The sequence below is a fragment of the Talpa occidentalis genome, unplaced genomic scaffold (assembly GCF_014898055.3).
Source record: "Talpa occidentalis isolate TD23 unplaced genomic scaffold, MPIMG_talOcc4v2.1 talOcc4.9, whole genome shotgun sequence".
Lineage (NCBI taxonomy): Eukaryota > Metazoa > Chordata > Mammalia > Eulipotyphla > Talpidae > Talpa > Talpa occidentalis.
The window spans coordinates 82469559-82492451 of NW_023605305.1; the positions used below are offsets into that span (position 1 = coordinate 82469559).

A 22893-nucleotide genomic window follows, 5' to 3' on the forward strand; every position below is an offset into this window, starting at 1 on the left:
CAGATGTCTCACTGGAAACAGAGGCTAGAAGGCAGTGGGCCAATAGAAAGCCTTTTAACACTAACTATATTGTCAAACCCCAAAACTGTCAACCTCAATTCCTAAGAAAACAGTCTTCAAAAATGAGGAAAAAATTAAATTCCCAGATAACAAAACAACAGCAATGGGACTTTCATTACCTCTAGACATGCCCTGGAAGAAATGCTCAAAGAAGCCACACAGGGTGGGGTGAAAGGACACAGAAGGTAACAGAAATTTGCAGGAAGTAATACAGATCTCAGAAAGGCAAGTAGAAAGGCAAGAGTAAAAGTTAGCATGGTTAGAACAATGGTGTGTAACTCTAGCTTTTGTTTTCTATGTGACTTGAGACTAGTCATTCTATGTGACTAGTCATTCACATTTTCTATGTGACTAGTCATTCAAACAAGTTTTCCTCTAAAAGCTATTATTATTATTATAATGCTTGTTTCTAACTGAAAAAGTATCTTCTATATCATTTAAGAGATTGATGCATCTTCAAGGAATTACTAAGTTTTTTCTTTAAATTAAAAATACAAGAATTATTAGTTTATGTTTGGGATCATATGGTATATAAAGAGGTAATTTTTTTAACGTCAGTCATTGAAAGGGGCAGTGATGGAGAAGAATACTTTTGGTTTATTGAAGTTGAGCTGCTATAAATTCAAATTAGAGTGTTATAACTTGTGATGTTAAATGCAATCCCCATGGTGACAATGAAGAAAACAGCTATATAATACACAGGGGAAATGAGAAAGGAATTTAAACATTTCACTACCAAAAAAAAAAAAAACCCACAAAAGATGAAGATAATGCAATGCAGAAGGGACAAAAAAGCTACAGGAATTATAGAAAACTAGTAGCAAAATGATAGAAGGATGCTCTCCCTATCAGTAATTACTTCAAATGTAGACAGATTAAACTGCCCAAGCAAAGACAGACTTTGATAGCATGTAAAAAAAATACAAAACGCATGATCCATAGAGATGCTGGCTATAAAAGACTAACTTTAGATTCAAAGACACAAACAGTCTGAAAATGAAAGGATGGAAAAAACTACTCCAAGCAAAAATTAACCCATGCTAACTACACAAGTATCAGACAAAAGAGAGCTTAAAAGCAAAGTGGGTCACAAGAGACAAAATGAGATATTAAATATTAATTAACTGTGGATTGCAGCAAGAAGGTACAATAAATATAAAAATTTCTGCACCGAATAACAAACCAAAAAATTATGAAGAAAAAACTGGAAGAACTGGAGGGGAAAAATGAACAATTCTAATCATCAGAGACATCAATACCCCACCAGTAAAGACTGGAACAGAGAACTGTTGAGGAAGCAGTCACCAAGAAGAATCTCACTTTTCCACCCTCCTCCCTTCAAAGATCAATGATAGAACAAAAATGAGCAATGATGAACAAACATAGTCCTAGGAGAGAGCTCAGGAGTCCACTTAGGAAGATTTAGCAACCCCCATGGAACAAAAACTGAATCAATGACGTAATAAGAGAAGAAAGACAATTTCATTTTACCTATATCCTCCCATTCAAGCCAGCTTTCTTCAGCACCAAGAACTTTCTGGATAGACTGAGTTCCCTCACCAGTAAAGGAGGAGAGGAGTAAGGACCAGTTCCTCCAGGCTTGTGGGGCAATGCCCAAAGGTCCCACTTTGGTTTCAGCTCACCCAAAGTATCAAAGTTGAGAATTACTGAGCAACCTGGGAACAAGGAGGAAAAGTAGAGGCAATCACTCACAGTCCCTGCAGGAGTGATGTGGTTTACATGGTTCACGAGATCACATAGTTCACCTCTGATGAAGTCAACAACCATGGACCTGACAGATCTTGCCACAGGTATTTGCATTTACTAACACCAACCACCTGAGTCACTCTCCAATGACCTGAACCACCGCTATACTCCTGGAACCCAGACATACACCGGTAGCCCAGGCACTATGCTTGCAGCCAGATGGGGCTTCCCCAGCTGCATGAGTCCAAGACATCAGTCTAGACTTTCTGCTGACCTTCACCACCCTGCCTTGTTCAGGCCACCCCCTCCAGCACTGCACTTTCACCCCACTAGCCCCATCCTCAGAACAGTTTTTCACTGGACTGTGCAAACATGGGCAGAAGTATACAGCCGTGGGGAGAACATGGAAAGCAAGGGCTACTGCAGCTGCCAGTGAGCCCATAGGTGACCCCGAATTTGACCTGTAACAGTGTCTGCAAATGGTCTTTACCACTATGTAGGCACCTGAAGCTATTCCCACAACTGAATGTGTGCACAGCACAGCTCCAGGTAGCACCACTGCCAGCCCTGGTCCCTAGCTACAAACCTTAGAACCCAACAGACAACCCCCTCCCTAGCATATCCACCCACCACAGTGCTTGGCAAGGACCTCACAGTGGTCAATGCTATGGGATCCAGAGAGTAACAAACATCACATCAGAAATACATGAAAAGCACACCAGAAAAACAATAGGAGCAGTTTTGCAAAAAGATAAAATGTTGACAAATCTTTTCCAAGACTAATTCAGGAAACCAGAGAGTGCTCATATAGAATCAGTAATAAAAGAGGAGACATTACAACTGATAGCACAGAAATGCAAAGAATCTTAAGAGACTACTAGGAATAATTACATGCCAACAAACTGGAGAACCTACATGAAAAGGACAAGACCTACCAAGAAAAATTTACAAAGAAATATAAAATGTGAATAGAAATAACTAATAAGGAGAGTGAAAACATCATCGAAAAATCACTTGGGAGAAAAGCGCTGGGCCTGATAATTTCTCTGTTGAATGCTACCAAATATTTAAAGTATTAACTCCAAACCTACTCAAGCTTTCCCAAAAAAATTCAAGAGAAGGGAACATTATTTAACATACTCTATGAGACCAGCATTATCCCAATACCCAAGTCAGCAGACCCTACAAGAAAACTATGGGCCAATCTCACTTACGAACATCGATGCAAAAGTCCTCAACAGAATACTTAACAAACCACATTCAATAGCTTATTAAAAGCATGATTCACCATCATCAAGAGGGATTATTCCTGGAATGCAACGATGATTAAGAATTTGAAATCAGGAGGGGGCGGAGCAACATGGCAGCGAGGAGACGCTGCGAGTAAGATCTCCCATTAAAAAAAAGTTCATAGGGAGGAAAAGCGGCAGGTCCCAGTGAGAACCGGGACACGGAAGATAAACGGGTGACGCCAGCAAACTACCGAAGAAGAAAGTGGCCATAAAAGAGGACTAGAAGGGAGGGAAGCGCAGAACCCTGCTCCCCTCCCCCGCCCACAGAGGCGGCACTCTCCAACCGGCAGAGAGGAGGAAACAACAAACCCAAACGGCCCACAAGAACAAACGACGCAGCAAGCGGGACTGTGAGTGGAAAGGAACTATTGCAGCCACCACACCCCGTGAACGGGAGCTGAGGCGAACCCTGCAGGATCCGCCGCGGCGGTGAGCGAACTGCTCCGGGCGCCATTAGAGAACAACAAAGAGACTCTGGAGATGCTCACACAGCCCTGGTCCGGCCGGTAAGCTTGCGCGAAAAGCAGGCGCTTGGCGCTCTTGAAAAGCAAACGCGGATCGGTATAGCTGCTGCCCAGGGCCCCCGCGCCTGCGACCTAGGCTTGTGGGGAGACGCGCGGAGGCCCTCACGGGGGTGAAAGTCCCTCCCTGAGTGAGCAGGAACCAGGCGCCCAGGCACGGGAGCGGTGCAAAAGGTGCCATTTCCGCGCCACTGAACTGGGCTACAGCCCGCGTCCTGGACCTGAGGGCTTTGGAACTGAGACCCGGGGCACGAAATACGGGGCGTGGGTTCTCCACGACGGTGGGGCACAAGGCAGACACAGCACCCCAAAGCCGATGAGGTTTACCCTACCATTCTCGCTCTGCTCCCTGTCCCACGGGGGTGGGGGGGGGTGTCGAAAAACAGCCCCCCAAGGACAATAGGAGAGATCTCTGGCGCCACCTAGCGACCAGAAAAAAAAAAGGAACTAACACCCCATAGAATTCTTGAAAAGGGCAGAAGGCTTCTGGAGGACCCAGTGGCCAGCTGGGAAGTTAGCCCATGCCAGGTCCCTTCCGACCAGTAGTCTGAGCCCACAGAAGGAGCAGGCACCCACGTCCGGGGCAGACTGGGTGCACAGAAGAGTGTGCCTGAGACCGGAGGCGCAGGGACTGCATCCCGCTTCGCCATATTAGAACAGGAACATTTCTTCAGTAAAGACTGCCTAAAACCAGCAGAAAGCTCCCCCAGAAGCCAGAGATGGCTCCTGGAGGAGCCAGAGGGGAGCGGAGAAGTTCACCCAAGATGCCAGCCAGTCCGAGCAACACAGTGTCCCAATGCATACGACAAATTAGAAAACAGACAGTAGGGAGTAGAAGAACCACACGCAACCTAACAACTCCTCAGGAAAGAAGCACACCACAAAAAGAAAACCACTCCCCAGATTGCAACGACAGCAACTTGGAAGAACTTCTGAGCCTTCCAGAAAGAGAATTTAAAATTGCCATGATTAAAAAAGTGATAGAAGTCATAAAGGAAAACAATGATCAAAAGAAGGAAATTGAGTCCCTAAAGAGGGAAAACAATGGTCAGAAGAATGAAATTGAGTCCCTAAAGAGGGAAGTAAAAGAAATGCAGGAGATCAAAGAATTAATGGAGGAACTAAAGAACTCTGGGAAAAGCAATGAAAGCAGAATAGATGAAATGGAAGAATGAATAAGTACTCTTGAAGACACAGAAATAAAAAGAACCAAAACAGAAAAGGAAAGAGAAGTACGAAGGAAAAAGAATGAAGAAAGACTTCGGGAACTATCTGACTCCATGAGGAAAGGAAATATAAGAGCTATAGGAATTCCAGAAGGAGAGGAGAGAGATGTAGGAACAGAGAAAATATTCCAGGAGATAATTGAAGAGAACTTCCCAAATGCGAAGAAGGAGCTGAAAATTGATATACAAGAAGCAAGAAGAACACCAAACTTCCACGACGAAAGGAAAAATACAGCAAGACACATAATAGTAAAGCTCCCAAGAATCCAGGACAAGGAAAAAATAATGAAGCTGACAAGAGGGAAAAAACAGATAACATTCAAAGGAAAACCAATCAGGCTGACATCAGACTTCTCTGAAGAAACACTACGGGCAAGGAGAGAGTGGAGGGACATAGTCAACAGACTCCAAGAAAACAGATGCCAACCAAGAATACTCTATCCCGCAAAGCTCTCCTTCCTCTATGAAGAAAGAATAAGGATCTTCCCAGACAAACAGAAACTCCGGAATTTCATTACGACTAAACCCCCACTCCAAAAAATACTACAAGGAATCCTAAAGCCAAAACCTCAGAGGGACGAATAACAATGAAAGAAGACCAAAAAAAAAAAAAGTTATTAAAAGAATAGATAAATAAAATCAAAGGAAAGACAAACACAATGGCAAATACAGATGCTAACATATCAATATTAACTCTAAATGTAAACGGACTAAACTCTTCAATAAAAAGACACAGAGTTGCAGCCTGGATTAAGAAACAAAACCCAACCTTTTGCTGTCTCCAGGAAACACATTTAGCTACAAAAGATAAAAATAGGCTCAAAGTTAAAGGATGGAAAACAATCCTACAAGCAAATGGACCAAAAAAGAAAGCAGGAACAGCTATACTTATATCAGATAAAACAGACTTCAAACTCAAAAAAATAAAAAGAGACCCCAATGGTCACTACATTATGATCAAGGGGACAATACTTCAAGAAGAAATAACACTCATTAACATATACTCACCAAACGAAGGAGCACCAAAATATATCAGACAACTGTTGTCCTCTCTGAAAACAGACATCAGAGAAAACACATACGTAGTGGGAGACTTCAACACACCACTATCAACAATGGATAGATCAACAAGACAAAAAATAAGTAAAGAAACTAAAGCTCTAAATAAGGACCTAGAGCATTTGAGCTTAACAGACATCTATAGAACACTAAACACAAAAAACACGGAGTACACATTTTTCTCAAGCGCACATGGATCATTCTCCAGGATCGATCACATACTGGGGCACAAGACAAACATCAACAGATATACCAAGATTGAAATCATACCAACCATCTTTTCTGACCACGAAGGCATCAAACTAGAAATAAACCATAAAAAGAAGGCAAGGAACTATCCTACCTCATGGAGATTAAAAACCACACTACTGGAAGACCACTGGACTAATGAGGAGAACAAAGAAGAAATTAAAAAATTCTTTCAATTGAATGACAAGGAGGACACCAATATCCTAAATGTATGGGATGCAGCAAAAGCAGTAATAAGAGGAAAATATATAGCAATAGAAGCTCACATCAAAAAACAAGAAAGAACTCAAAGAAACAACCTAATCTTGAAGCTCAAAGATATAGAAAAAGAACAACAAAAAAACCCCAAAACCAGTAGAAGAAAAGAAATAATAAAAACCAAAGCAGAAATAAATGAAATTGAAACTAAAAAAACAATCCAAAAGATCAATGAAACCAAGAGCTGGTTCTTTGAAAAAATAAATAAAATAGACAAACCCCTAGCCAGGCTCACAAAGGAAAAAAGGAAGAAAGCACAAATAAACAGGATCATAAATGAAAGAGGAGAAATCACAACGGACGCAGCAGAAATCAAAAGAATAATCAGTAACTACTATGAACAGTTATATGGAAAAAAGTTCAACAATCTAGAGGAGATGGACAAATTCCTACAACTCTACAATCACCCAAAGCTAGATAAAGAAGAAATAGAACACCTAAACAGACCAATTACAAGCAGCGAAATTGAAATGGTAATCAAAAACCTCCCCAAAAACAAAAGCCCAGGACCTGATGGTTTTACAAATGAATTCTACCAAACATTCAGAGATGAATTAGTGCCTATCCTTCACAAACTCTTCCAAAAAATTGAGAAGGAAGGGACAATACCAAACACGTTCTATGAAGCCAATATTACACTAATACCAAAACCGAATAAGGACAACACAAAAAAAGGAAAACTACAGGCCAATCTCCCTAATGAACACTGATGCAAAAATCCTCAATAAAATTTTAGCTATCAGAATCCAACAATGTATCCATAAGATAATTCACCACGACCAAGTTGGATTCATTCCAGGGACACAAGGATGGTTTAACATCCGAAAATCAATCAACGTTATCCAACACATCAACAAAAAGAAATATAAAAACCATATGATAATATCAATAGATGCTGAGAAAGCTTTCGACAAAGTGCAACACCCGTTCATGATAAAAGCCCTTGAAATTCTTGGGATACAAGGAACATACCTCAACATCATAAAGGCCATCTATGACAAGCCAACAGCCAGTATCATTCTCAATGGTGAAAAGCTGAAAGCAATTCCATTAAGATCTGGAACAAGACAAGGATGTCCACTCTCACCACTGCTTTTCAATATAATACTGGAAGTCCTAGCCAGAGCAATAAGACAAGAGAAAGACATACAAGGAATCCAAATAGGAAAAGAAGAAGTCAAACTATCACTATTTGAAGATGATATGATAATATACATAGAAAACCCCAAAATCTCTACAGATAAACTAATTCAACTCATCAATCAATTCAGTAAAGTGGCAGGATACAAAATCAACACGCAAAAGTCAGTAGCCTTCCTATACACAAACAATAAATCTGAAGAAGAAGAAATCAAAAAAACCATCCCTTTTATTATTGAAACAAAAAAAAATCAAATATTTGGGAATAAATCTAACAAAAGAGGTAAAAGACCTATACAAAGAAAACTATAAAACACTGTTAAAAGAAATAGAAGAAGACACAAAGAAATGGAAAGACATCCCCTGCTCACGGATTGGAAGAATAAACATTATTAAAATGGCCATCCTACCAAAAGCAATATACAGATTCAATGCTATTCCAATCAAAATTTCAATGTCATTCTTCAAAGAAATAGAACAATTATTGATGAAATTCATATGGAATCACTAAAAACCCCGAATAGCCAAAGCTCTCCTGAAAAAAAAGAAGGAATGGAGGCATCACACTCCCAGACTTCAAACTATACTACAAAGCCATAATCATCAAAACTGCATGGTATTGGAACAAGAACAGACATACAGACCAATGGAATCGAATAGAAAATCCAGAAATGAACCCACAGATTTATGGTCAACTAATCTTTGACAAAGGAGCAAAGAATATGCATTGGAGCAAAGAAAGTTTGTTCAGTAAATGGTGCTGGGAAAACTGGGTTGCTACATGCAAAAGAATGACCACTACCTCACACCATACACAAAAATCAACTCAAAATGGATTAAAGAACTAGACGTAAGACCTGAAACCATAAAATATATAGAAGGAAATATAGGCGAAACACTACGTGATTTGCACATCAAAGACATCTGTACAGACACATCACCCAAAGCAGTGATAGTGAAGGCAAAGATAAACAGCTGGGACTACATCAAATTAAAGAGCTTCTGCACAGCAAAAGAGACAATAACAAAAACAAAGAGAAACCCCACCAACTGGGAGAACATTTTTGCACCCAACACTAATGATAAAGGACTGATCACAAAAATCTGCAAAGAGCTGATGAGACTCAGCAACAACAAAGAAAATAATCCAGTCAAAAAATGGGCAGAAGAGCTAAAAAGAAACTTCTCTGAAGAGGAAATGCAAATGGCCAACAGACATATGAAAAAATGTTCAACATCACTTGTAATCAGGGAAATGCAAATCAAAACTACCATGAGATACCATCTTACACCAATGAGAATGGCACATATTAAAAAAACTAGCAACAACAAATGTTGGCGAGGGTGTGGAGAAAAAGGAACTCTTCTGCACTGTTGGTGGGAGTGCAAACTGGTCCAACCACTATGGAGAGCTGTGTGGAGATTTCTGGACCTACTAAACATAGAGCTTCCATATGATCCAGCAATTCCACTCCTAGGTATTTACCCAAAGGACACAGAAACATCAATTCCAAAGAACACCTGCACCCCTATGTTTATAGCAGCACTATTTACAATAGCTAAGCTTTGGAAACAGCCCAAATGCCCAAAAATAGATGACTGGATCAAGAAGATGTGGTACATATACACAAAGGAATATTACTCAGCATTCAAAAAAGATAAACACATGCAATTTGCAGCAACATGGATGGCGTTGGAAGGGATCATGCTCAGCGAAATAAGCCAGAAAGAAAAAGAAAAATACCGATGGTCTCACTCATAGCAGGAATCTAGAAAACTTAAATAAGGGACCAGGAAAATGAATATAAGAAAGTGAAAATCAAAATCAACAAAAAACTATGAACCAGAGACACTTTTGGGGGGGGGGGGAGGGAGGGGAGGGATTGGGGTCAGAATGGGGCATTTGCAATTGTATGGGGGAATATAAAAATAAAATTTATTATTTAAAAAAAAAAAAGAATTTGAAATCAGTCAATGCAATATACCACATTAGTAGAGGGAGAAGAACCACAGGGTCATCTCAAGAGATACAGAAAAAAAAAATTAACAAAATTCAACATCCTTTCCTGATTAAAATACTTAAAAAATAGAAATACAAGGAAAGTACCTCAACAAAATAAAATCCATATGTAAAAAAACACACAGCAAATGTCATATTCCATGGGAAAAATAATGAAAGTTTTCCTTCTAAGAGCAGAAGCAAACAAGACAGGCAAACCCATTTTTGCCACTTATATTGAAGCATTAGACTAAGTAATTAGGCAACAAAAGGTATAAAAGATATCCAAAGTGGGAAGGACGTAGTAAAATTATCTCTGCTCCCAAATGATACAATCTTCTGTGTAGAACCTCCTAAATATTCCACATGAAAAAGCTGTTATAGCTAATAATTGAACTCAGAAAAGTAGAAGGATACCAAGTAAATACAAAGTATATACTATTTATACACTAACAATGAACAATCTAAAAAGGAAAGTAGGACACAATTCCATTTACAACAGCATTGGAAATGAAATAAAGTACTTAGGAATTAAAAAGCAGCGTTACTACTATGGAAATTGCATAACATTGCTGAAAGAAATAAGCAATGGCATTAATAAGTGGAAACATCCCCTTGTGCATGAAACATACAGCTGGGAAAAAAAGGAAACAATCTAAATGTCCAACAACATGAAAATGGTTGTGATTCATCTCTATAAAGCCATGCATAGCTTTTTAAAATTGCAAAATATATATATATATATATATATATGTATAGTACATACATACCCTATGACCTAACAATTCCAATTTTAGTTATTTTTTACAGGAAAAATGAAGTCTACCTACAAAAAGACCTACCCAGTAAGTTGCACAGCAGCTTTACTCATGGTTGCCTAAATTTAGTAATAATGCCGGTGGCTAGTGATAGGACAGTGGATAAAGTAGCATTTTCATACAATGCGATACTATGCAGAGATGAAAAGGAACATACACCTGCTGTCTTCAACAGGAACACCTCTCCCGGACACCACCCTCAGTGAAGGAGGCCTTACACAGAAGAGTGCATGCTTTCATAGGGTTGTGATAGTTTTCTTTTTCTCAACAGGGATTTAACTTATGCAGATGAATATATTTATTGAAACTCAGAAAACATTATGCTTAAGATTTATGAATTTCACTGCATGCAAAATGTATTCCCCAAGGGAAAAAACAGTTAAATCATTGAACTCTAGTTAATGTTATTGTAGGGGAACACAAAATCTACACCCTTTGGCGAAGAGTTGATTTCATGGGATAGACTCTAAAGTCTTGCTGGAGGTTGCCCTTTTGTGAAAGGCATGTACAGATATGAGGAGAAACTTTATCCCCTATGGGCCTCTCTCTCACTGTACCAGGAAGACCCCTTAACTCATCCCCAGAGAGTTATGCATAATGGGCTTATCTTTGCTTTCCCATAACCTCCCTGATTGAGCTTCCTTTTCTCCCCTCTCTGAAGTCCCTCAGTCTAAACTCAGCTTTTCAAGATGCAGCTGAAGGCACATGGGCAAGTCACACAGCCAGGCTGGGCTGCTCCACACATACATCTGTTAATAAACTTCCTTTTGACTTTTTCTTTTATCAATCTGCCTGATGCTTGTTTGATGACTTGCCAGCCCAGAAGAACACAGAGGGCTACAGGATGATTTCCTTTGTGCCCTGACAATATTTATAGGAAGCATTTTAAGGGGAAGGGTATCAGTATCTGCAACTCATTCCAAAAATAAGATGGATTGGGGAATGGCTGGAGACACAGGTAATAATATGAGCTTTGTGAAATGTGACTGGCTGGAACCACATAATGGGTAAAATTTCTTTACCTTTCCTGTTTTTTCATATTGAACAGTTAGGGAAAAAATGATCAACACATATGTAGACATGGCAGGTCAGGAGCAGTATTACCATGTGGAGAAAAGAAAGTTGAATACACTCACATAGACACATCCTTGATATCTGATCTGAGGTCGGATGCTATTGCATCTAAGGAACAAGAAATGATGCTGGTAACACAGCTGGGGAGATTTTCCAAAGAAAAAAAGTTCTAAAATAGCAATACAGTCAAAACCAAAATTACACAAGCAAAGGAAACGACCAGAACAGCCAACGGTGAGCTCGAACTGGCACAGAGACGTGTGTTGGAAGGTGAAAGGAGTAGGTATGTCCACTCTGCTTTTTACAATCCAAACATATAAACTCTCCCTCTGACCTTGTGATACTATGGGGTCTACTTATATGATACTGAGAAAAAAAATCCACATTCTCCTAGGTGCTGGCATATAATAAAAACAATTTAGTCTCTTTCCTAATAATACTCCTGAAAAAGTGAATTTCATGAGCCTAGTTAATTAGGATGTTTTCCAGTATTTCTTATAATGGAGCGCTTTGGAGATGCTCTCACTCCATATCTGGGAGTCTCTCACAGGGGTGTCATTCAGGTTTCTCTGTCTTCCACTTGACCCCGTACCTCCAGCCACAGCTAACTGGACTATAATAAACACCTGAACCCAAGATGATCTGCTCAGATTCCTCCTTCTGTGAATTCCAGTTAGCAAAAACCCATTCATTAACACCACTCATGCTAGCCCTGGGCAAACTTGGAAACTACGGGGATGCTATTTCCCACCTGGGCAACTGAGAAACAGAGGAAGCTATTCTGCCAAAAGAGAGGACATGAAGGTGTGCAGAGCAAAGGGAAGACTCCAGATAGGCAGAAAGAAAGGCTGTCTGGCTTCTATGCATGCTCCTGCCCTTGTCCTGATCCCCTGCAGAGTGCAATCATGGGTCAAGACCCCCCAGCGCCATGAGATGACCCCGAAGCTGCCAATAATGTTGTTTACTTAAAGGATGAGAAGAATTTCTCTTGCAACCTAAGGCACCAAAAGGCAGTAATCACAGAGGAACTCAAAGAGGGTAATCAGGAGGCCAGATACCACCTGAGATTTCGAAAGTCCCCCCCACTCCCTGCCCCCTGAGACTCGTGCTACAGTCCTTCCATCATCCCTCCCAGCTGGAGGTCCAGGGGCTGAGTAGGATTTGGAAATGCTGAAATCTTTATCAACTATCAATCCTAAATTAACTGTCAATCTTGCTTGGCAAACACAGCCTAAAGATAATCTCCTAACCACCACTTACAAGAATTTTTTTATCCCAAATCCTTCCTGCATAGAAGTTTCCATGACAGCAGAGGTGTTGGGTCATCAAAAAGCAGGTTCGAAGTATTGGCCATGAAACTTGTTCTTTGTTTCTCACCTTCCTCTATCATACCAATGGACAAATAACCAATGGTAGTAGGTTCAGAAAAGCAGAAACTTAGGGGCTTGTGCAGTAGTTTCCTTGCACTGTAAGAAAATGGGCACATATATGCACTATTTTGGACATGTGTAAAGACAGAGCTGGTTGTGATTAGCTAGATTCCAGTTCCCAGTAGAGGTCAGAGCATTCTAGTCGAGCACTGCTACTGTTCTGGAAACATTATCTTGCAGATAGATACAAACATCCACCAGAGCAGAGTTAATCTCAGGGTTCTGGGACTGGGTTATTCTTTCCTGGGGCAGAGGAAATCAAAAACAGGTAATCCCATATTTTAGCTTGAAATGAAGGAATTTCAAACCTCCTTCCCTTTTAGTTGCTCATATATGATCACCAGTCAAGAAAAAGAGATGTCAATGGGTATTTATTCATTTACTGTCAATAAGTTCACTGTGCATTTATTCAGTGTCTCTGTGCTAAGCTCACATAGCACATGGGGAGGTCAGAATAAATACGGGCATGTACTCACTAATGACCAGGACACATTCTGAGAAATCTGTCTCTAGGCTGCTTTGCCATGGCGGGAACATCAGAGTGTTAGAACACAGCCTCGATGAGAGAGCCCATAACACACAGGGCTGTGGGTACAGCCTATGGGGCAACCATCGTAGAGGTGGTCCCTCCTTGACCCAAGCAAGGCAGGACTGCATATGCTGGGAAGCAATGTGCTCTTTGAAGAAAAAGAACATGAGGAAAGAGTACATTTTAGGGAGGTTGGCCAAGAAAGTCAAAGATAGGGTGTATCTGGGCAGAAGCAGTAGAACATGAGGGATCAGCTACCTACAAAAGAACATTCCAGGGAGAGGTAAACCCTGCCAACCAAACAGGGTGTGAGAAAATAAAGTCCCCGTCAGAGGAAACACCCGGATGATGAAGGACTGCCTGGGGTCCTTGCTATTGTACCCGTCTTCATAAATTCCTTTGCTTGCTGTGTGTCCTATCATTTTTCATCTAAGCTCCAAGGTAATTTATTATTAGAAAGTAGGTAATGGTTACTTGGAAGTAAGATGTTTTTCCCTCCCACCCCCCATTTTACCCAACTCTGTTTCATCTCCCAAGTCAAACATTAATTTTGTCATGAAAGCTCTTGACTTACTGATGTGAGGACCAGAGGCTAGCCCCAAACGATAAAATAAAGCATCCTTGATGTCTTTCATTAGATTCCAACTATCAAGAAAATTTAAAGTGTAAACCTGAGATCAAGATTTACCAGTAAATGTTCAAACTGGCTTTTGCAGGAAAAGACAGACAGATCAATGGAACAGAACTCAAAATCCAAGTCATCCTACCTCTAACCTCTCCAACACAAAGACTTTCTTACGTGATGAAAGGGAACAGTGAAAGGCAGTGGGCCCCTGAAGGTTGTTACATAAATGGCAATGGGACAAGTGGCCAGGCATGGGGAGAAAGTACAGCAGGATCATTACGACTTACACCAAAATCGATGGCAATGCATCAAAAGGTTTAAAAAAAGATGTCAACGTCATCAAAGAAAGCATTGCAATTTTAAAAAATAATACTGGAGTGGAGAAAGCTAAAACATGAGATATAAACCAAAAGCCTCAAAAACCTCAAAGGACAAGACAGATAACTGACTACATAAAAATTTCAAAACAATACAACAATCAAAAGACAAACAGAGCAGGAAAATGCAGTGTGAAACAACAGTAAATTCCTCAATCCATCAAAAGTTCTGACAAATCAATACCCGAAGAACAAATTTTCTCATTCCCCCAAAACACAAAGAGTATGAATAGAGACCTGGAGGAAAAGAAAATGCAAATAGATTTTAAACATATGTGCACAGTCAAAATTAAAGAAATTTAAAACCATGAAATAATATTTTATCATATTGACAAATTTGAAAACAAAAATGACAACAGGGTATAGGTGAGCATGTAAGAGACAGGCTTTCCTGTGCTGTTGTGGGTGAAGTATAAAATGGTACACTCATTCTGGTGGACAATTAGGCTGTATCCATAACAACTGAAAATTCATGTGCCCTTTACTTAGCAAGTCCACTGCTAATTTATGCCAATAGAGATATTGGGTTGTCAGAAAAGTCATGACGCATTTTTGCTTGAGAAACAGAAAAAATACATCATGACCTTCTGACAACCCAATAGATTCTCATATATGTGTAAAGGACTATCTGAGGTTGCAGCATGATTTCTAATAGCAAAGTTTTAGAAGCATTTACTGATGAGGAGTCTGTTAAATAAAGGACAACACAATCATAGATTATATATGGGAAGCCATTACAAAGAATGAGGTCAACTTATATAGACAGATAAGAAACAACTGCCAAGATATAAGGGTAAGTAATAAAGCAGGTAGGACAAAGGTATTACAAATTTATATGTGTGTGTACACACGCGCACACACACACACACACACACACACACACAGAAACTAGCAAGGACTAACACTGGCAGATATCCATCATACCCAATGTACCAAATATACCAATATACCAAAGTTCATTGGCTCGATTAGCCCACATTCACACTGCTGGGAATAGTAATCAAGGACTCAAACCAAATCTGTAATCACAGATAACACTTTACTCTGTTAATCATGAGTATCCGGGTTTATTTGATGATGATAAAAGTACTATAGTAGCAAGAACACAAATGCAGAGACACTTCCTACTTCCCAAACCTTCAGGTATGAAAAAGAACAGACCAATAAAAAGGAAATAATGGAATTTTACAAAAGAAAGTCACATTCATCCTTAGAAATTTGATCCAATGGGGTAATATTCAGCTCTCTTTCCCTTTACCAGGCTAATCCACAAAGTCAACCGTTCTTGGTCAACATTAAGAATCTTATTACTGTGATGAGCTTTTGATGCCAAGCCCATTGGCTGAAATTCTTATCTTCTAACCATCCATGAGACTTGGTGTGTTCCATACTGAATTAAACTATTTTTCTCCCAGTTTAAAAATTGAATAAACCCATCTAGAGCCAGCTAGACAAAACTCCTTTAGATACTGTCAACGTGCTGGGAACAAGTGAGAATTCCCAGTGAGATCTGAAATCAGAGACTCCAGAAATCAGCAGAACAACTCCCTAGTCCTTGAGTTAAGTGTTTCTATGCCAAAACCAATGATAATAGCTGCCTGTCTTCAAGAATTCCCTTTTTGGGGGGAACTAAACCTAATCCCCAGGGGTAGTCAAACTCTAAATGCTGCCTCTGCTTCCTGATCCTGCAACTCACCAAGCCCAAGTAAGCAGGGAAAGCAGGAACCTCAGCTGAGCTATTGTCCCCACCCCAGGAATCTGCAGTTGGGAACAGAAGCACTGGGAGCTTGCTTTATTAGAGCACCCCTGGCCTCCTTCTTCAAACTCCAACTGGTCACTTCTATTCTGAGCCACTGAGCCACTGAGCCACCTCAGTGCCCTCTCTCCTCAGGTTGCTCAGCATCAGTTTCTATTGTTTTCACCTGCTTGTCCCCTGCCCAAACTCTTACCTCATTTCCCTTTCTAAAATAACCTGACTTGTTTTGGTGAAACAATATGTCTGGTTAAATACTGAATCTCCCATCCTCCCTTGCAGCTAAAAGCAGTCTTGTGACCCAGTGCTGGCTGAGAAAACAAGTGAAATCACTGGTGGAGCTTCCTAGGACCTCCTTAAAAGTGACTGGATGCTGGTCATGTTCATCTATTGCCTTATGCTCACTGTACTAGTTGGAATGTGGATACAATGGCTGGAGTTGAAGCTGCCTTCTTATAATCCTGAGGTTGAGAGAATGGCAGAGCAGAAAGAGAGGAGGAGCCTATGGTCTTGAAGACACTATTGAATAGCTGCACTGGCCCATCTCCTCATTTGTGTGAGGAAAAATGCTCTCCCCTGGGCTTCCCTGGTGGCACAGGTGGTTGAACGCAGCCTTGTGAAGCTGTCCACAGCCTCTGCAGTGCTGGTTCGATCCCCTCTGACCTCGGAGCAACCCACATGGCAAGCAGACCTCTCCTGCCTCTCCTGCTGCTCCCCTCAGCAGTGTATTTTGTCAGTCTGCCTGTTCTGTTCCCCACTCTGTCTCTGGTGAATTCTCTCACCCTCCCATGCATCTAGCCTGTACCCCAGCTCTTGTATAAATAAATCTTAAAGAAAAGAAAAGAAAAATCTCCCCCCTTCCATTTGAGCAGTTTGGGCAGGTGTTTGAAGCAAATAGCCAAACTCAATCTCAAGGGATCTGCCACAAGTCCTGTGGGGTTGCTGGTATGAATTCCATTCAGTCAACTGTTAGGAGAGAATCTATTAGTACAAGGTGAGGCAGGAAAGAAAATAGCACCAAGTAAGGACAGGTTCCCCCCATTGCCTACGTGGGCATTAAGCATAGAAATAGAAAACCCATCATATTAAAAGACACAAATAAGGGATGAACAGAAGGGCAGAACCCTGCTGAGGGCAAAGACAAAATATGGCTGAGAGGTGAGGGAAAGTTTAATAGCAGAAATAGCAAGTGAAGAATCAGTAGGAATGTGACAGGCCAAGGGCCTCCCCCCAGGGACAGAGCAGGAATGGGGGACCTGCAGGGCACCAGAGATCTCCCACCACACTCACCAAGACAGCTACATTTTACTCAGCTCTTGTCCTGTACCAGCCCTTTTATGTGCATCTTCTCAGTTAACCCTCACTACAAGGCATAAAAGGGTATTATTTGTATCATGAGCTTATAGATGAAGGAACAGAAGCAGCATGGATTGCATGGATTTCTCCAGAATGAGAGATAATATGTGTCATAAAGGGGACAGTGGTGTGAATCGCCCTGGCTCCTGAGTTCAACAGCTTGTGTCTGTTGAACAAATGTTTGACAATCTCCTGAAGGATGAGAATGGCCATAGTCACATAGAATTAAATGGACTCCAACAACTAAGAAGACTGTTAAGTGTTTAACAGTGTTGTGCTGTCAAGAGTCTGGAATCAAAGTAACTGACTGTTCAAGACTTAAAACGCCACTGGGGTCCCCCAAGACCTCAAATCATTGGGCTAATAAAGTATGTAACAACTGTGCCCACTATATACTCCAGTCAGGGAGAACAACACAAACAGAATAACATCCCAAAAGACTGAGTCAGGGGCTGGGAAGAACTACAATGGAAATATGCCTCATAAAGGAGCATCCTCCAGAACAAGCCAGAAACTCCTCAGAATGTGAGGCTTTCCGTGTCGCTCACCACCAGGAGCTACCATAGATCTCCCATTCTCCCCACTCTAAATGTGAATGATCATTAAAACTATAGTGACCCTAATTCTTACAACAATGTATATTATGGAGTGAGACTTAAAAAAAATTTAAGTCATCAAAATGGAATTGTAGGGGAGCAAAAAGTCAGCTACTCCGAATTTATCTTTTTGGCAATAGGTCGATTTCATGGGAGGGACTCTGAAGGCTGGGTGGAGGTAGCTTTTGAAAAAAAGACATTTACATGCAAACTTCTGTGTATAAGAGCCTCTCCCAGTGTGGGTCTGCTGATCTAAGTGGCCTGTTTGGCCACTATTTTTTGTTACCTGCAGTTCTGCTTTCCTGTACAAGGTCAGAACTGCCTGAGCCCAACCTTACAAGGTGCCTTTCAAATCAATCAAGAGCTTAAAGCTTGATCATCCTGGGAAGGCTATGCATCACAAGACCAGGAACGCGGGGTGGGGGGTGGGGTGGCGGAGGTGACTGATACATAACCTTACTACCGACTTACACATCATGAGGTATGACCGGGGTGGCTGGGGTCGCGGTGGGGGAGTGCCCAGGACCAATGTATGACAAGGGACCCCCAGAAGCTGATCATTGGAAAACCTTGTTGATAAGATTGAAACCATGGCTGGGGAGCAAGGGCTTGATCTCAACTACAATAGCAAGTCATCAAGCAGATGAGAAGTGCCTGGAGGGCAGACTCACAACCCCAGTACTATAGATGACAGCGCACATTTTCTACTTTCACCCCTCCTTTTTCTTTCTGTCCTCCTTCCCCTCACAACTGATGCTGTATGATTATTCGACCAATAAAAAGGCCAGGATCTTGCTCTCCTCCGCCAGCATCCTGCATCTGACAGCTTGTTCCATGATTCCCAATTCCTGTTTGTCAGTGAGGTGGTGTCAACACAACATCCCAAGAATATCTAATCTCCTTATCACTTTTCAAAGGAGAAGGCAGAATTTAAATCTGCACAACTTTGTAACTTTGTTCACTTCTTTGGTAGACTTCCTAACTGACCTTTCTTTTCATTCTCCAGCCTCCTGTCTTATTTCAGTTATTTAAGATGGTGTCTGAATCCACGGCTGTGAGTTCTCAGTCATGCTGGTTCTCTCGGCATAGACAGGAGGTATACATGCTATTATTAAACTTCTCTTTGGCTTTTTGTCTTGTCAATCTGTCTGATGCTTGTTTGATTTCTTGCCAGCCTAGAAGAACCAGAGGGGTATAGGGTAATTTCTTTTGTGTCCCAAGATAATCAAGAATTATAATCATCTATTTCCAGTAACATTGTGACTTGCTTGCAAAGTGCCTGTCCCATCAAAACAATTAAGCCACACATAAGGTATAGTTTTAATATTATTACTGGATTATTACTGGACTCATAGGAAGCAAGATCAATCCACAAAGAGGAGGTAACAAACATGAAAATGTTACAGGGCAACCCCAATGTGACTAGGTGTCCTCACCCGCACTTAAAAGGGACTTATAAGAGACTCATCTGCTGGGTGTCCCTGGTGGCACAAGGGGTTAAGAAGCAACCTGTGAAGCCTTCTGCAGCCACTGCAGCACAAGTTAGATCCCCGGCTAGGGAGCCACCCACATGGCGCAGCAGACCTCCCCGCACTTGCCCGCAGCACCCCTCAGCAGTGTATTTCAGTCAGTCTGCCTGTTCTGCTCCCCACTGTCTCTGGTGAATCCTCTCACCCCCCACACTGCTGGCCTGTACCCCAGTTCTTGTATGCATAAATAAATCTTAAGGAGACTCAACTGCCATTACACACAAAAAGGGTAATAAAGGGTTTATTTACAAAAAAATGGAAATGAAGAAATGAATAACTCAGGGAGAAAGAGATAAATTGGTGAATACATCCTACTGGTTCCACTGAGCTGAAACCCCAATAGCACACTGAAAGCTGGTGAAAAAGCAAGGACCCCCAAGGTCCATATGTCTGGCCATATACCAAGCCTGGCTGCCTAACTCCACCCTCACTTCTTAGCAATCCTCCCTTTGGTGGTGATGACAAATGGGCCTTAGTGATGACAAATGTAGTCCTTAGTGTCTTGGATCTCTTTGGTTTGGGGTGAGGGTGGGATCCATAAAACCTATTTGTGGAGTTTGTTTAGGACATCCTTTCCCCCAACATAACCTCCACCAAAAAAAAAAATAATTTATACTGGATGGGCAGCAAGAAAACAGGAATGGTGAGTGATTTGAATGTAAGAATAGACATTAGTCAATCTTAAGTTGGGGTGGAGACAAGATACAAATTAAGTGTCTGAATAAGTGAGTGTCTGGAATGACAAAAGTGGTCCCTATTTGGTCACATTCTCTGCTTCATCTCCTAAGCAAAACAGTTGCAAGCCCTCTGGTGAGAAAAAGGCATTTTGATGTTATTCTATAAACACTTCTCAACATTAAAAAATAAGTAATCCATCCAAAGAAACTCAGAAGTCCTACTTAGACATGATCATATTTGATCCTTTCTTTGTATTGATTGGGACCAGTTGAAAAACTCACATTTATTGGTTTTCTAGAACTGCCAGATATTGTAGCAAGTATACCATCATGTTCAATCATCACGTCCCTTCCCTTTGAAGTCTTGGTGATTCTCATTCCAGGAATATAAAACCACTCAGCCTAGAGAGGAAAAGTGACACATGTAGAGATACCTGTTGAATAAGGGGTAGAGTGGGAACTGTACCCTGATCTCTAGACAAATACCCCATTCTTTATCACAAACCTATATTCTCTACTATTGACTACAGAAGGGGGATCATTTGAGATATAGATTCACATGCCAAGAAGAACTGGCATATATTTACCTAGAAAGGTGTTTTCTTCTATGTAAACAGTAGAAGAAGAAATGGAGAATTTCAGAATTCTCAGGACCCACAAGCAGATGATGCATTTGTATGTGAAGGTGGATTCCTTCATGGGAAATAACTCAAACCAGCTTTAAAAATTCCCAGGAAGGGCCTCCCTGGTGGCGCAGTGGTTGAACGCTGGGTTGTGAAGCTGCCCGCAGCCTCTGCAGCGCCGGTTCGATCCCCGGCTGCTCCCCGGCCACCGGAGGAGGGTCCCACATGGCACGCAGACCTCTCCTGCCGCCCGCTGCTCCCCTCAGCAGTGTATTTTGTCCATCTGCCTGCTCTGCTCCCCGCTCTGGCTCTGGTGAATTCTCTCACCCTCCCACGCTTCTGACTGTACCCAGTGCTTGTATAAATAAATAAATAAATCTTTAAAAAAAAATTTCCCAGGAAACAGAAGATCCATGTATTTCTTCTTCCTTCTCACACTATTGCCACACTCACATTTCTGACACCAAATGTATAGATTTTCCACATATCAAGCAATTCTTGGTGACACTAGTGGGTGTCCTACGATGCAATTCAATTCTGACACTAACTAGAATGAGCACAGACCCCAGTCCCACAAGACTGCCTTTCCCCCAAATCAGATGCCAATTTCAGGTAGAGAGTCCCATTTACGCACAACTTCTGCCTGATTTGGGTACAAGGCAGAGACTCCCATGACTACCTCTTCAGTCCCATTAGTTGCTAGAACAGTTCACAAAATTCAGGGAAGTACTTACATTTACCTTTTTATTAAAGAACATGATAAATGACAGATGAACAACCTGATGCAGAGAAACTTCGAGCAGGGTCCAAAAGGGTTCCATGTGCAGGAGCTTCTTTCCCCATTGAGTTGGGGTATACCACTCTCCTGCATGTAAAGGGGTCACCAACCTAGACACTCTGAATCCCTCACAATTGGCATTTGTATGGAGTCATCCTCACATAAGCAAGCTCAGTCATAAACCCCATTTCCAGCCCCTCTCTTTCTCTAGAAATGAAGGGTGGGGTTGAAGTTTCCAAGTTTCTGATAGCTTGTTTTTCTGGTTATCCCCCCAACCCATCCAGAGAGGTTCACTCAGAACCTCCTCATTAGAATAAAATACACTGCTGTCACCCTGAAAATTCCAAGGGTTTTAGGAGTTCTGTATTGGAAGTGGGCAAATGTTAAACTCAATGGTAGAACAACAGATTCTTACAGCACCCTCTTTAGATTGGATTTGGAAGGTCTGTGTTAGGAAGTGGGGAATGAGACCAATGTACACATTTCTTATGTGTACATGAGACCTGCATTCCCACGTCCATGAATGCTGGCACACCCAGGTTTTGTAGAGTGTGTGCTTCAGGGATGTCATGACCAGAGGTGACTTAGACTCAGACAATTAAGGGGAGGGGAAGCAGTGTGAAAGGAAAAGATGTTTCCCAGCCAGTCAGATGGAAACAACGCAGAGCTTCAGAGAATCACCTGCTAGTAGTGTGGGTGTGATGGATGGACTCCTCCAAGGCTGCTGGTGATTGAAGCCAGATTGTCAAAAACAGGCAGTAAACCAGGAGAGAGAAGCAGGGAGTTGGATGGTGCTGTCAGCTTGCCAGGGAGATGCAGCAAAGAGTAGTGGACCGGCATGAAGAGTGAGCAGGAGAGGAGAGGAAGTAGATGACAGCCTCCAGCAACACTGGGGAGTAATCTAAGGCATCAAAGTCAGAACAAGAGTGAGTTTGCAAACAGGTAATCTCATTCCCTTCCAAGAAACGAGGTTCTGTGTTGGCACTGGCAGGGCCCAAGGGGAAGTCCCTATCCCATTGGGTTCTTCTTGGACTGAACAAGTCATCAAAACAAAAGTCAAATGGGTTAAAAAAGGAAAAATCAATTTGATGACATATTTATAGATAATGAACATGGTTGTTATACTAAAGTAAAATGGGGTAAATGTGGGATATCTATCCTGTGTTTAAAGACCTGGGTGTCAAGGATAAAGAAGGTGTGACTTCATATGGCAAGGA

General features: G+C 41.4%; 1 long non-coding RNA gene across 1 annotated transcript in view; it reads right to left on the reverse strand.

Annotated features, from left to right (window-relative positions):
• Positions 1-20666, reverse strand: part of LOC119236988 (uncharacterized) — a 32881-nt gene extending 12215 nt beyond the window's left edge. The window contains exons 1-2 of the long non-coding RNA XR_005123163.2: positions 20558-20666; positions 19057-19244 (exon numbers count right to left, since the gene is read on the reverse strand). This is a non-coding gene — a long non-coding RNA (uncharacterized LOC119236988). The remainder of the gene's footprint in view (positions 1-19056; positions 19245-20557) is intronic.
• Between the last annotated feature and the right edge of the window lie 2227 nt (positions 20667-22893).